The sequence below is a fragment of the Xenopus tropicalis genome, chromosome 1, assembly GCF_000004195.4.
Source record: "Xenopus tropicalis strain Nigerian chromosome 1, UCB_Xtro_10.0, whole genome shotgun sequence".
NCBI classification, from domain to species: domain Eukaryota; kingdom Metazoa; phylum Chordata; class Amphibia; order Anura; family Pipidae; genus Xenopus; species Xenopus tropicalis.
The window spans coordinates 107,851,176-107,864,711 of NC_030677.2; the positions used below are offsets into that span (position 1 = coordinate 107,851,176).

At 37.6% G+C, this 13,536-nt stretch overlaps 1 long non-coding RNA gene across 1 annotated transcript; it reads left to right on the forward strand.

The window, feature by feature from the left end:
- The first annotated feature begins 387 nt into the window (after window positions 1-387).
- Window positions 388-2,085, forward strand: LOC116408319. The gene is made up of 2 exons (XR_004220867.1): window positions 388-521; window positions 1,830-2,085. It is a non-coding gene; the product is annotated as an uncharacterized LOC116408319 (long non-coding RNA).
- The last annotated feature ends 11,451 nt before the right edge of the window (window positions 2,086-13,536 follow it).

Here is a 13,536-nt window from a genome sequence, read left to right on the forward strand (position 1 = left end):
GAGCAAGGCTAGGCTAAGGGTATGGAAGTCCAAGAAACTAGATAGCAATTTAAATTTTAAGCCCGAGAGTGGCAGAAAAAAATGTGATTAAAAAATGTTCTTAGAATAATACTGTATACAGCATATTTCCACTTGATTCAGGACTATTAGACAGTTAACCTGATCTGCTTTATTCCCCATCTCACTTTATGTATGTACTGACAGGTACGGCTGCAAGAGGGTCCAGCAACACGTTAATTTGTTTGTTTATAATTCATAACCTATGCTGGTGTAGTAATGAATTAAGATTTAATCCAAGATTTATTATTAAAAGTTCTAAACAATCATGTCAGTGAGCGATGAGGTTATAGAGACCCCCATATTCAGGCATCAATGGTTCAGCTCAACTAAACAGTCATTACCAGCTTCTTTAAGAAAGCAGAAATAAAAGACAGTGAGATTTTTGCTTTGCTAGAAGATATTTACACTTATTTAAAATGCCGTCTAAGCGTGGCCGCAGAAGGAGGAGAAAAAGGAATATTGTAAGTATAATCTTGCCAAGATGTCCTCTATTTCTCAAACTCCTATCTGCAACATTTCTTATAGGATATAAATTAAGACCTTAATACATTTACTGCACAGAAAATTACATTTATTAAGAATTTTCAAAAAGTGACAATCTATTCTTATATGTACAGAAACTGTAACACGTCAAAAGTAACAATTAACAATAATGGTGTTAGTACTGGGTACTGAGATTTATGTGAAATAAATATAGAAAATTTAGCTTCAAGGAGACAAATTGTGTAAAGAACAAGTATTTCCCATTGCATCATACACTTGGATCTATAATTTTTTTTTTTTTTGGATGGATGGATGGGTGCCAATCTTTTAGGCATCCCCAGTGATTATAATCACTTATGTGAGACCCTAGTTTAGTGCTCCTCTGCACTGAAAACTGCACTACCCATGGTACTACTATAGGAGCACCACATTGCCGTATTCTTCCTCCTTGTGGATGCCAGTGGCTGGGTGGACATGCACAGTTGAGTGAAAAGCTGGCTTTGTCCTTCAAAATATTGCTTGCCACTCTACTGTGCACAGCACATAGGGGCAATAAGAAAGAGAGAAAAAGATGGCAACCTGGTTCTCCTAGAGTATTACCCTGGGCCAGTGTAGTTTTAGGGGGTTGTAAACCCAACCATAACACTGTCCTACTGCACCCCCTGGTTTTGCTATAGAAGATGCTGAAAAACGTAATTACAGATGCAAGGAATTTCCACTGAGCATTCTACTGACCAAAAATCTCATTATAAGTGTAAGATACCTGACCAATGGGAATGCTGATTCCCAGCACTATGTCAGGCATCTTCCTGTTATCTTACATATAGAGATAGTTATGCCATTTTTTCCTCATTATATGACACTGGAATCAGGCATGGGGATAAAGGACAGACTTGTTCAATGCTGGGAAATGGAGCCAGATTTACACAGATTAGCTGGGATTCTCATTGGAGTATCTGTTACATTTTAATGGAGTCCCTGGTCCTGCAGAGTTTGGGAAAGGTTTTGGAAAAGTTTTATTGTGCAATATTGCCTGATATATACCCTGATGTTGCTGAACTACAGCTCCTAGTATGCCTCAAACTTCATTATATGTTAAATTGTTCTGGGATTTGTAGTAAAGTTTGGTTAAGCAGTGCAGCACAGCAGAGTTTAGTACCCCTTTAAGGGATTATATCTTTCCTTCTCCTTTAAAAATAGGAATGTGCCTTAAAATGCTGATTTTTGTAGTACTTTACTAAATTATTAGAATTTATAACTTAATCATATTCCTTTTAATTGTCTAGGTGAAACAACATGCAGTTGTTAATCCTGTGGCTAAATATCACACCACACGGCAGAAAGCCTTGTTTACTCTTCACTTAAGTGAAAGACGGATTCAAGCTCTGGAATTGTTTGGAAGGAATTTAAGATGAAAACAAATGTTTTATATGTTATTGATCCATTTAGCTATGCTCCTTGTATTCTTTATGCACAAGCTTTTAAACAATTGTAATACATTTGTTTGTATAAATAAAGGCGCAATTTATAAACTAAAAAAAATGTTTTGGTGAGCCACTCATAACTACTCATTTTTAATTTGTGTGGGAATTAGTAACAGCAGTTTCATCCAGCTTTTACTTGGTGCAGGTCAGTTGTAGCTATGACCTAATGGAATCCTGGAATTTCTGCTAGGTCCGTGCTTAAAGGGTCTCCTTGTATCAGTGTGTGCAGTGCCACATAGTTTATTACAGCATCTATGTAGGCAAGTTCCTTTCTGAATAGCATGAATGCACAAGCAGTTTTGCATCTATTTTAGCACTTTGCACTTGCTTTCTTCAATGGAAGAAAACCCACCAAAAATGTTACAGCATTTAATAGAAATACTTTTTACAGGACCAACTTCCTGTAAATACTTATTTACTCAAGTAATACAGGGTACTTTTTTTAAATACATTTTTATTTTCAGTTTTGCATTTTAAACAAGGTACAATAACATGAGTATGTTAAAATATAATCAAACACTACATCTAGCCAAGAGCCCCAAGTAGCATAGAATAGCCCTCTCACCAAATAGGTCAATGCCTGTGAGGAACTAATCCTTTACTATCTGCTGCAGTGGACCACACCTAATTAAGGTAGATAGGGCCCTCTTGGTCCAAAGCAACGTTGACAATTCGCTGATCATTGTTTCAGGTAATTATATAGAGCTAGAAATGAACAAAGCTGGACCATGTTAACTTCTTTGCTTGTTTATTTCTCTGTTTAAGTATTAGGATTTCCATGTTTAAACTCTAAGGGCAACTTCCACTATTTTGGGGAAATCGTGGCACCGTATATTCTGTCCCGCTGACGATTTACATTTTCGCCGGTGGGATGGCATTTCGGGGAGATTAGTGGCCCATGTGCCAGAGCCCTAAAGGAAACATGTCACTCAATATGTTATAACTGCCCGCTGCCTTACCTTTCTTTACCCAAAAGAATTTTACAATGCTTTCACGTCTTGACCATATCATTTTGATGTGACATCAACATCAGAGACAAACACTTTGGGACCTATTTATCATACTCTGTAAAATTATTAGGTTTGAAAAATGGTGTAAAAAGCTGTATAAAATAAATGGCAAATTTGTCATTTAACACCACACAATCACCAGATTCAATCACCAGATTTGACACTATTATTTTACACCACTACAGACCTTGTTTAATACATTAAAGCAAAAGAAAAAACCAATAGCAACAAGTAAGTTCTGGCCCAAAAAACACAGGTCTAGGGCAAGCAAGCTTTATTTCAGTGAATTGGGAGCAAGGGTCAGTTACTGATCAAGGTTGATAATGAGTGTTTTTTTACAGATGCTTCTGGCATAAAATCCCAATGATAAGAAATTGTAAAAAAATTATTGTGATGCATCTGCTTAATTAACCTTTGATCAAACACAGATCACATAGAGTGCAAGATGGCAAAATTTGCAACAGCTCACAATGAAGTAGAGGACACACAATAGATTATAGAAGAAGAACTGGCTAGGCTCACAAACAAGATCAAGGCGGTGTAACATACGTATCATGGGAATCCCTGAAGGTACTGAAACTAAGGAGCTTAAAGGAAAACTATACCCCCAAACAATGTAGGTCTCTGTAAAACTATATTGCATAGCAAGCTCTTATTTAAAACTCTGCTTCATCTAAATTAACCATTTTCAGAAAAATATACTTTTTTAGTAGTATGTGCTATTGGGTACTCCTAAATAGAAAATTGCCATTTTACAAATTATGGGCCGCCTCCTGGGACCATGGGATTCACAGTGCACACAAACAAGCCAAGGCACACATACATGCTAGGCCACATCAGCCAATTAATGGACAGAGCTCTCTCTTTTGCTCCCACACTTCTTCCTGTTACAGTTAGAGCTGCATTATTCCTGGCCATGTGAGGGAGCACACAGCCATCACTAAATGGTGGATCAAGGGAAAGGATGTAAAAGGACAATATTTACTGATATATATATTCCAGTTTGTTGAGATTCTTTAATAGGTCACTTAACATAATATAAACTGTCTGTTGGTTAAATATTTATTCTGGGGCTATAGTTTTCTTTTAAGACCTACTTTATGGATCTAATCAAAGGCCTACTACCGCAAGTAGAGCTAACTGTGGAGTGTATGCATAGGGTCCCCAAGCCCAGAACCACACTGGAGACTGCTGCTAGAGATTTCCTCACAAAAATCATGTCACTTGCATGGAAGTGGCCAGAGAAATACGCTATCTATCTAACCTATCTATTTCTCAGCAAAGTTTTGTTTTATTTTAATGCTTTTGCAGAGATTTGCACCAATGCTCAATCCTTGGAATTGCCTTGCTATGCTGCATCATACCTATTCCCCTCCCTCTCTACCATGAGCAACCCACAGAACTAGGAACATAGTTAATTTTTTTTCATATAAAGTGAGAGGCCTATAAACTTCTCAAAAGTGTAATTTTGCAAGCAGATTATGGCCAGATGTCATGGAAACCAATTTTGGCAAACACCATCCCCCTAAATTCTACAATAGAAACTGCAAGCATAATTCCATGCTTACACTCCCACTAAGAGAAACAGAGTTCTATATTGATTTCCAAACATGTCATGTTTGACTCTCACAAAGGCTAATGTGATTATCATCAGTGCAGATAAAAATATAAAGTTAACTTTAATCACACCATATCTGAAAAAGGATAGAGGGAAAATATAGCTTCTAATGTGGCCAGTCACAGGCCAGGCTAGTGCTTGCTGAAGAACAACATCACTGAGTGCATACCCACAATGTATACATCCAGTTAGGATTTAAGATTGTCAGGTAACAACAGGAATTCAGGAACAACAGACCACTAAGGGTCTGGGTTTGGAGAACCTACAATCAGGCAACCGCACTGGTGTCTGTAGGGTCTTAAGTTAACCTTGTTTGCATCTAGATCAGCAACATGTCTCTTTTTGCAATCCAGCTGTGGAACTACATTACATCTTTCTAGAGAAGCTCAACACGGAGCTGCAAATAAATATATATTAAATTGTGAAACCTTTATGGTTGCCACTTTACTTCTGTGCAGGTCCAGACTCATGACATCAGGAGCAGAGATGACGTATGGGGGCAGGTGAATAATGGTTGAGTAAGGATTTATGACATAAGGGTGTTAAGGATGTGACACAGAAAGCAGGGATTGGCTAAAATTCTTGCGTTACACAGGCAGAGTGTTGTCCAGATTTCTGGACTGTAAAACCTAAACAGGTGGACTGACCATTTAAGAAATGGGTAAGAGGGCATTTACTAACGCTTAATTTGTTTGATTCAGGTTTTTTTGACACCAAAATACAATCCTGTCATGGAAAAAAACTTGGGTTTTTTGTGATTTATTATGACAAACACAACACACACACAACAAATCTGAAACCAAAAATATGCCACCTAAACTCAGTCGAGATCATGTAGAAGTCAGCGGAAGATGTCCCTTTTACAACTGGAAGATCTTTCTTTGCTTCATGATTTTAGAGGTTTTTGGTTTCTTTTTTACGGCCTTTGTACGACAATACTAAAAAATTGTGGTTTACGTGTGACAATACAAAAAGCTACAGTTTTTTCCATCTTCTGTTTTTTTCCGCTGTCTTAAGAAATGACTGACATTTGTAGCAAGGAGTTTAGTCGTTGTTTAAAAAAACAGATACTAGGCAAAAAAATTGGCAAAAAGGACCATTGGTGTGAACTGCCCGATAAAGGAATGGTCGCAAAATGTTCTAGCTGTAACCTGCCTTTGATTTATTAAAAGCATTTTCTTGCAAAATTCTCCACAGTCAGTTATGTTTCTTTACATACCAATAATAATAAGAAAGAGAAGAGGAAAGCGAGAGAGAAAAATATGTATTAGTACTGTGTAATGATTGAGTAATATGTCTACTAGTGATGTGAGGGTTGACCCACAACCCGCTGAAATATTTTTGTTAGGTTAATTTTAAAGTCAATAGATCCACATTATGAAGAGCAGTAGCAGCTGTAAGAAAATTTTTATTTTATTATGGTGTTTATTAAGGCTGAAAACTTGAGGCCAAAATGTCTTTAGTTGTACATTCCCACCAGATGTGGATAAAACACATTCTTGACTGCTGTTTCCCCAAGATAAACTGTTTGCAATTTGAGGATAGTTTTTGGTTAATTTTGTTGGGGATAAATTATAACTGTAAATGAGCTTTATACTCAATTCCAAAAGTTTGGCAGATTTGGATGTAGCTTATGTGTGTAAAAAGCCTAAATTCCAGTCAGTTGGGTGTATTGTCGAGTTTTAATCTAGTTGCCATTGTAGATGCTGTGATTCAGGTGGATTGTTCTGGGCAATATAATATTGTTTCATTTTGGTTTTAGTAAGAACAGAGATTAAGTTAGAGCATAGAAGGCTTTCAGTTTCAACAGAATGAACTGGGTTTTCTGAAACTAGACAATTATAGGTAGGTCATGAAAGTATTGGTAGATATTGGTCATTTACTTCATTGTTCCATTAAAGATAGATTATTATCATTCATTGTATTTGTAAGTAGTGTAGGGACCCATAGGGTTAATGTGCCCTATGTTGTTAAACTCTACCTTTACTTTTCTTCCTTGTCACTAGGCAGGATAAATGTATCTAGTTGGTATTAACAGATACCTTATTATTGGTTAAAGGCTAGACCACACCCTAGCACACTTTAATATAGTGATAGGAAAGGGGTGGATCTTCCTTCTTGGGTTACAGCAACTGTTCTGTGTGGATGCTCCTTGAAGCCTGGGATCCACACCGGCCCAGAAGTGTTAGGCCCTAAGGGGACAAGTACCCTTAGTGAAGTCGGGGACAGGGCCCCGTGAATGAGGTAAAGCTAGAACAGGTTAAATAACATCATAGCACTTTCTAGGAAAGTGAGGAAGTCAGAACTTATATAGAAAGAGCAGCTCATTTCCTCCATCCAGGAGAGAAGAGTAAAGGAGTAGTAGTAACAGGCTTACTTGCCTTAGGTTAGGGACACAGAAGTGCTAGGGATATAGGCCAGCAATTAACCCTGTCCTACCTCTACTAAGCGAAGGGATAAATTGGTGAGCTGCCTACTGTCACTCTTTTGGTTGTCTTAAACCGGAAGACACCATACTTCAACTGCTTAATCTGCTTTAACATCGATTGTATTGCTGCATGCCGGTTTACCTCATCTGAGTGAGTATTGATTTGCCCTGCATTACCACCTTTGTCTTGGACAAATAAACAGCTACTTTGTTTTGCAAGAGCTCCTGGCGTCCATCTTATCCTTTAATCTGATCTATTGCACTACACAGTGGCAGTGGGAGTTGTAGTTCAACAACACCATCCAGCTAAATTCCTTCCATATAGCGAAGGCTCACTCCAGGGAAAGGGGGTCGTAATGTAACCTATGCTCTAAGTCTAACCTAAATACTAGCCTGGTTTTGGTCCATATGTAGCCAAAATAGTGTTACAGTAGCTTAATACCTGCCTGTATACAAATCATAGGGGAATAGTTAGGGCTTTAGTTTCTCGTCTTGTTACCTTTATAATATGAACTATTGTAGAAATGGGGTAGAGTTTGGTTCCCAGATGGGAGGGAGTAAGAAGGGTTTGTAATCGCTAACATAACATTGTCAAATAATAGGGCTAAAATCTCCATAATTAATGCAAAAAATAATTGGGAGTGAGGACAGCCCTGTCCAGTACAACTAGGTAGGGAAAAATTTGAAGGTACATAACCTTAGCCAATAGTATAGCTGATAGATTTATATTTAACATCATAATATTGTCTAAAAGGGGGCCTTTATTAACAAATATAGAACTGCTTTCATGGAACTCATTGCAACTATCACCCCATTATTTGGTTAATATTTTATCAATACCAATCAATTGGGGATTCTTTAGCATTTTTTACTTGAATGACATAAAATGAATTGTATTGCAAAAAGATATACTTTTTGTTGCAGTTTTTACAAAAAAAGTCCAATTTTAGGGCTAACATCATGAGTGTACAGGCTAGTTGATATAGCTACATATGAACACATCATGGAAGCTGATTTGAAACAGACTGTCAGGCAAAAACTGCTAAAAACCAAAAATGACATCAATAATATCACAAAAAGTGCACAACTATGCCAGTGTGGGCAACAAAAGGCAAGTTTAATTTCATTCATGAATTTTAGGATTATGAGGATAGTGACTTCATATCTAAAAACTTACTGTGAGTTTTGTGAGTCAGTAATATAAATATCAGCATATGAAGGAGTGTGGAGTTAGTTATACAGGTATAGGACCCATTATCCAGAATGCTCGGGACCAAGGGTATTCCGGATAAGGGGTCTTTCCGTAATTTGGATCTCCATACCTTAAGTCTACTAAAAAATCAATAAAACATAAATTAAACCCAATAGGATTGTTTTGCATCCAATAAGGATTAATTATATCTTAGTTGGAATCAATTACAAGGTTCTGTTTTATTTCTACATGGAAAAAGGAAATCAGTTTTAAAATTCTGAATTATTTGATTAAAATGGAGTCTATGGAAGACGGGCATTCCGTAATTCGGAGCTTTCTGGATAACGGGTTTCCGGATAAGGGGTCCGATACCTGTACTAAATAATAAAATAATGTTTGGTAAGTACAGGTATGAATCAATTAGTATGTACCCCAGACTAATTTCTCTCCTCCTTGCACACTCTTTGTAACATATTTTTTTTTTTTCAGAATACTCTATTGATGTCCTCTTTTATCCTATCCCCATTTTACTCTTTTTATTTAATGCAATCCTGAATTTTATTTTATTCCTCTTTTGAAACTCTTTTTTAAAGTAATACACTTTGGACCCATTGACTCTCATTCTACTCTTCCCTTATTTACTAACACCCTTTTGCTCTGTTCAAATGTTCTTTTTTCTAATTATTTTGTTTAAAGGGGTGGTTCTTTTTTAAATTTACTTTAAGTATGACAGAATAATATTTTGAAATAATTTGGAATTGGCCTTAATTTTTCATTGTTATTCAATTATTTAGCAGCTCAGTTAGTACCGCTCCATGTTAGAATTTAATTATCTGGTTTCTAGGGTCCAATTTACCCTAAAGCTGGCCATACACGTGGCGATCTCACGATGTTTCGTACGACCGTCGGTCGCACGAAACATCGTCAGATCCGCCACACACCATTCAGGGCTGAATCGGCAGGTAAGGAGGTAGAAACAATAGGATTTCTACCTCCTTCTGCCGATTCAGCTCTGAAGGGAGAATTTTGGTCAGGCGCCTTCTATGGCGCCCGATCAAAATTTTCTAACTTGGCCGATCGGCGAGCCGACCGATTTCAGCAGCTTCCTGCGATATCGGTCGGCTCGCTGACATGCCATACACGCACCGATTATCGTACGAAACGAGGTTTCGTACGATAATATCGGTGCGTGTATGGCCACCTTTAGGGTCTGAATAGAAAAATAAGCAATGAAATGTGACAATAAAATTGTAGCCTCAGACAACAATAGGGTTTTTTATTTGCCAGGATCAGTGACCTCCATTTAAAATGTGAAAAGAGGTTGAAGAAGACAATAAAGAAACTATAACACCTAAACAAAATACAGCAGACACTACTTGACCACAATTTGTTACATACAGATTAAAACATTTAGGGGCATATTTATTATGCTGTGTAAAACGAATTCACCGAAAAAACGGTGTAAAAAGCTGTGTAAAATAAACGGAGAAGATCGCCATTCAGCCGCCAGATTTTATGTAAGTTCCAGTGGAAGAAAAAACACGTAAAACAATTACGCCCATTTTATGCTGTTTTTTACACTGCGAAGCCTGGCGATGTGTGGCAAATTTTCTCGCCATTTTTTACACAGCATAATAAATATGCAAATATGCCCCTTAATTTGCAGGTAACGGTATGGGAAAGAGGTTCTTTCATAATTGGGATCTGCATCCCCTTTTTCTACTAAAATACATTTAAAATGTAAATAAACCCAATAGGATTGATGTGGATTTAGTCTACCTCAGTTGTTATTATTACAGAGAAAAAAAAAATGTTTTTTAAAAATTAGAATTATTTGCTTAAAATGGACACTATGGGGGATGGCCTTCACATCATTTGAAGCTTTTTGGATATTGGGCTTCTGGACAAGGGATCCCATACATGTATCCATTTGCCGTTAGTGGGTATGGTTGTTTAATTATGGGATAAACTGCAAGAGTACCTGCTCCCTGGTGCCATTTTGCTTGTTAAGTAAGAGAAGTACTTTTCTAATTATTATATTTGGATAAAGGGTATGTTGTTATAGTTGGCATTTGGAAACTTGGTTTTCAAATTAGGAAAAAGTCAGTCTGCAATTTCAAGCTTAAAGGAACAGTAACACCAAAAAATGAAAGAGCTTTAAAGTAATAAAAATAATGCACTGTTGCTCTGCACTGGTAAAACTGGTGTGTTTGCTACAGTAACACTACTATAATTTATATAATAAGCTGCTGTGTAGCCACGGGGGCAGCCATTCAAGCTGGAAAAAAAGGAGAAAAGGCACAGGTTACATAGCAGATAACAGATATATTTTCTGTAGAATACAGTAGTGTTTTATCTGTTATCTGCTATGTGCCTGTGCCTTTTCTCCTTTGAATGGCTGCCTCCATGGCTACATAGCAGTTTATTTATATAAATTATAGTAGACAACTTTTACCAGTGCAGGGCAGCAGCACATTATATTTTAGTTACTTTTATACACTTTCATTTTTTGGTGTTACTGTTCCTTTAATGTCAGGATGTAAGTGTATTGATGAATAATAAAAGAAATACAATTATTTGCTTAAGATACATTCTATGGGAGATGGCCTTCTCATAATTTACCTTTCTAAACTATGGGTTTCCTGATCAGAGATCTTAGGATAGTACTGTAACTTTTTAATCTGCACTTCATATCGAATGATGGTCCTGCTTCTGTCTTTGTAAACAACTAAATAACAGTTCCTAGTTAGCAGCAAAAATTATACTAATACTAGCATGCTTACATAAAAAAAACTGCCAAAAATAAATATCATTTTTTTTTCCAGACATACCTATTTAATGATATTTTAATTAGAATTTGAGTTTCTTTTTGGGTAAAACTAAATTAAACTGAACTAATTAAGAACTGTTTCTGACCCTAAGACCGGTGGTTTGTAATCAGTCAAAGAGAAGTGGATCAGATATAATAAGCAGCTCCTGCCTAACTTCTAGTTGATCCAGAGATCTATCTATCTCCCATAACCCTGTATTCCCTCACTTGTACTGAGAGCTATCTCCCCTACCCCTGTATTCCCTCACTTGTACTGAGAGCTATCTCCCATACCCCTGTATTCCCTCACTTGCTAAGAATCCATCCAGCCCCTTCTTAAAGCTATATAATGTATCAGCCAGTACGACTGATTCGGGGAGGGAATTCCAAAACTTCACAGCTCTCACAGTAAACAATCCTTTCCGAATATTTAAATGGAACCTCCCTTCTTCAAACGGAGTGGGTGCCCTGGTGTCCGTTGGAAGGACCTACTGGTAAATAAAACATTAGAAAGGTTATTATATGATCCCCTTATATATTTATACATAGTTATCATGTCACATCTTAAGCGCCTCTTTTCCAGTGTAAACAGACCCAACTTGGCCAGTCTTTCTTCATAACTGAGACTTTCCATAAACTTTACCAGCTTAGTTGCCCTTCTCTGGACCCTCTCTAACTCAATAATGTCCCGTTTGAGCACTGGAGACCAAAACTGAACGGCATATTCTAGATGGGGCCTTACCAGCGCTCTGTAAAGGGGAAGAATAACCCCCTCCTCCCGTGAATCTATGCCCTTTTAATACAGCTCAAAATCTTGTTTGCCCTTGCAGTTGCTGCCTGGCATTGCTTGCTACAGCCAAGTTTATTATCTACAAGGACTCCAAGGTCCTTCTCCATTATGGATTTGCCTAGTGCAGTCCCATTAAGGGTATAAGTGGCTTGCATATTTTTACATCCCAGGTGCATGACCTTACATTTATCCACATTAAATCTCATCTGCCACTTAGCCGCCCAGATTGCCAGTTGGTCAAGATCCTGCTGCAAGGATGCCACATCCTGGATAGAATTGACTGGTCTGCAGAGTTTTGTGTCATCTGCAAACACTGAAACATTGCTTGTAATACCCTCCCCTAAGTCATTTATGAACAAGTTAAACAAAAGTGGACCCAGTACAGAACCCTGAAGGACCCCACTGAGAACCTTATTCCAAGTAGAGAATGTACCATTAACAACCGCGCCCTCTGTACCCGATCCTGTAGCCAGTTTTCTATCCATGTGCAAATGACTTTACTAAGACCAATAGACCTTAGTTTAGAAAGCAGTCGTTTGTGGGGAACGGTATCAAATGCTTTGGCAAAATCCAAATAGATTATATCTACTGCATCCCCACTGTCCAGCTTCTTACTAACCTCATCATAAAAAGCAATTAAATTGGTCTGACATGACCTGTCCTTCATAAAGCCATGCTGATTACTGCTCATAATGGCATTCTCCACTACATAATTTTGTATGTGATCCCATAACAAGTTCAAATAACTTGCCCACCACGGATGTCAAACTTACTGGCCTATAATTGCCAGGCTGAGATCTTACTCCCTTTTTAAATATAGGAATGACATTCGCCTTCTTCCAATCCCTAGGTACTATACTTGATGAAAGCGAGTCTGAGAATATAAGAAACAAGGGCCACTGTAATTCTGACCCTAGCTCTCTCAGTACCTGAGGGTGTATTCCATCTGGCCCAGGTGCCTTGTTTACATTTATCTTGTGTAACCCTTTAAGCACCATATCCTGTGTCAACCACTGTGTAGTTGGAGCTGAGGCAACAGTGCAGCTATTGGGTGGGACTTGGCCCACTGGCTCCTCTACTGTATACACAGAAGAAAAGAACTGGTTAAGCACATCTGCCTTTTCTGTATCCGCTGTAACCATATTGTTATTATAACTCAATGGGGCCACACCCTCAACCTGCATCTTTTTACTATTAATATACTTAAAAAACTTTTTGGGGTTAGTCTTGGCCTCGGCCGCGATGTGCTCCTCATTTTCTATCTTTGTCTTCCGGATTGCTGTTTTACAACACTTGTTATAGTGTTTATATTCATTAAATACAGCTACTGTCCCCTCTGACTTATATTTCTTAAAAGCTTTCCTTTTTTTCCCTATTAACGTCTTTACCTCAGAGTTAAGCCACATAGGGTGATTCTTAACACTTCTACTTTTTCTTATTAATGGAATAAATTGAGAATGTAATGATTTAAAATCATTTTAAATGACAACCATTTCTGCTCTGTGTTTTTATCAGAAAACATAATGCCCCAATCTATGCCCTGAAGCGCTGCCCTTAAGGAGCTAAAATTTGCTTTTCTAAAATTCAGTGTCTGCCCCAGTGTAAATTTTTTTCCTGCACCAAACATCAAATGAAATAACATTATGGTCACTATTACCCAGG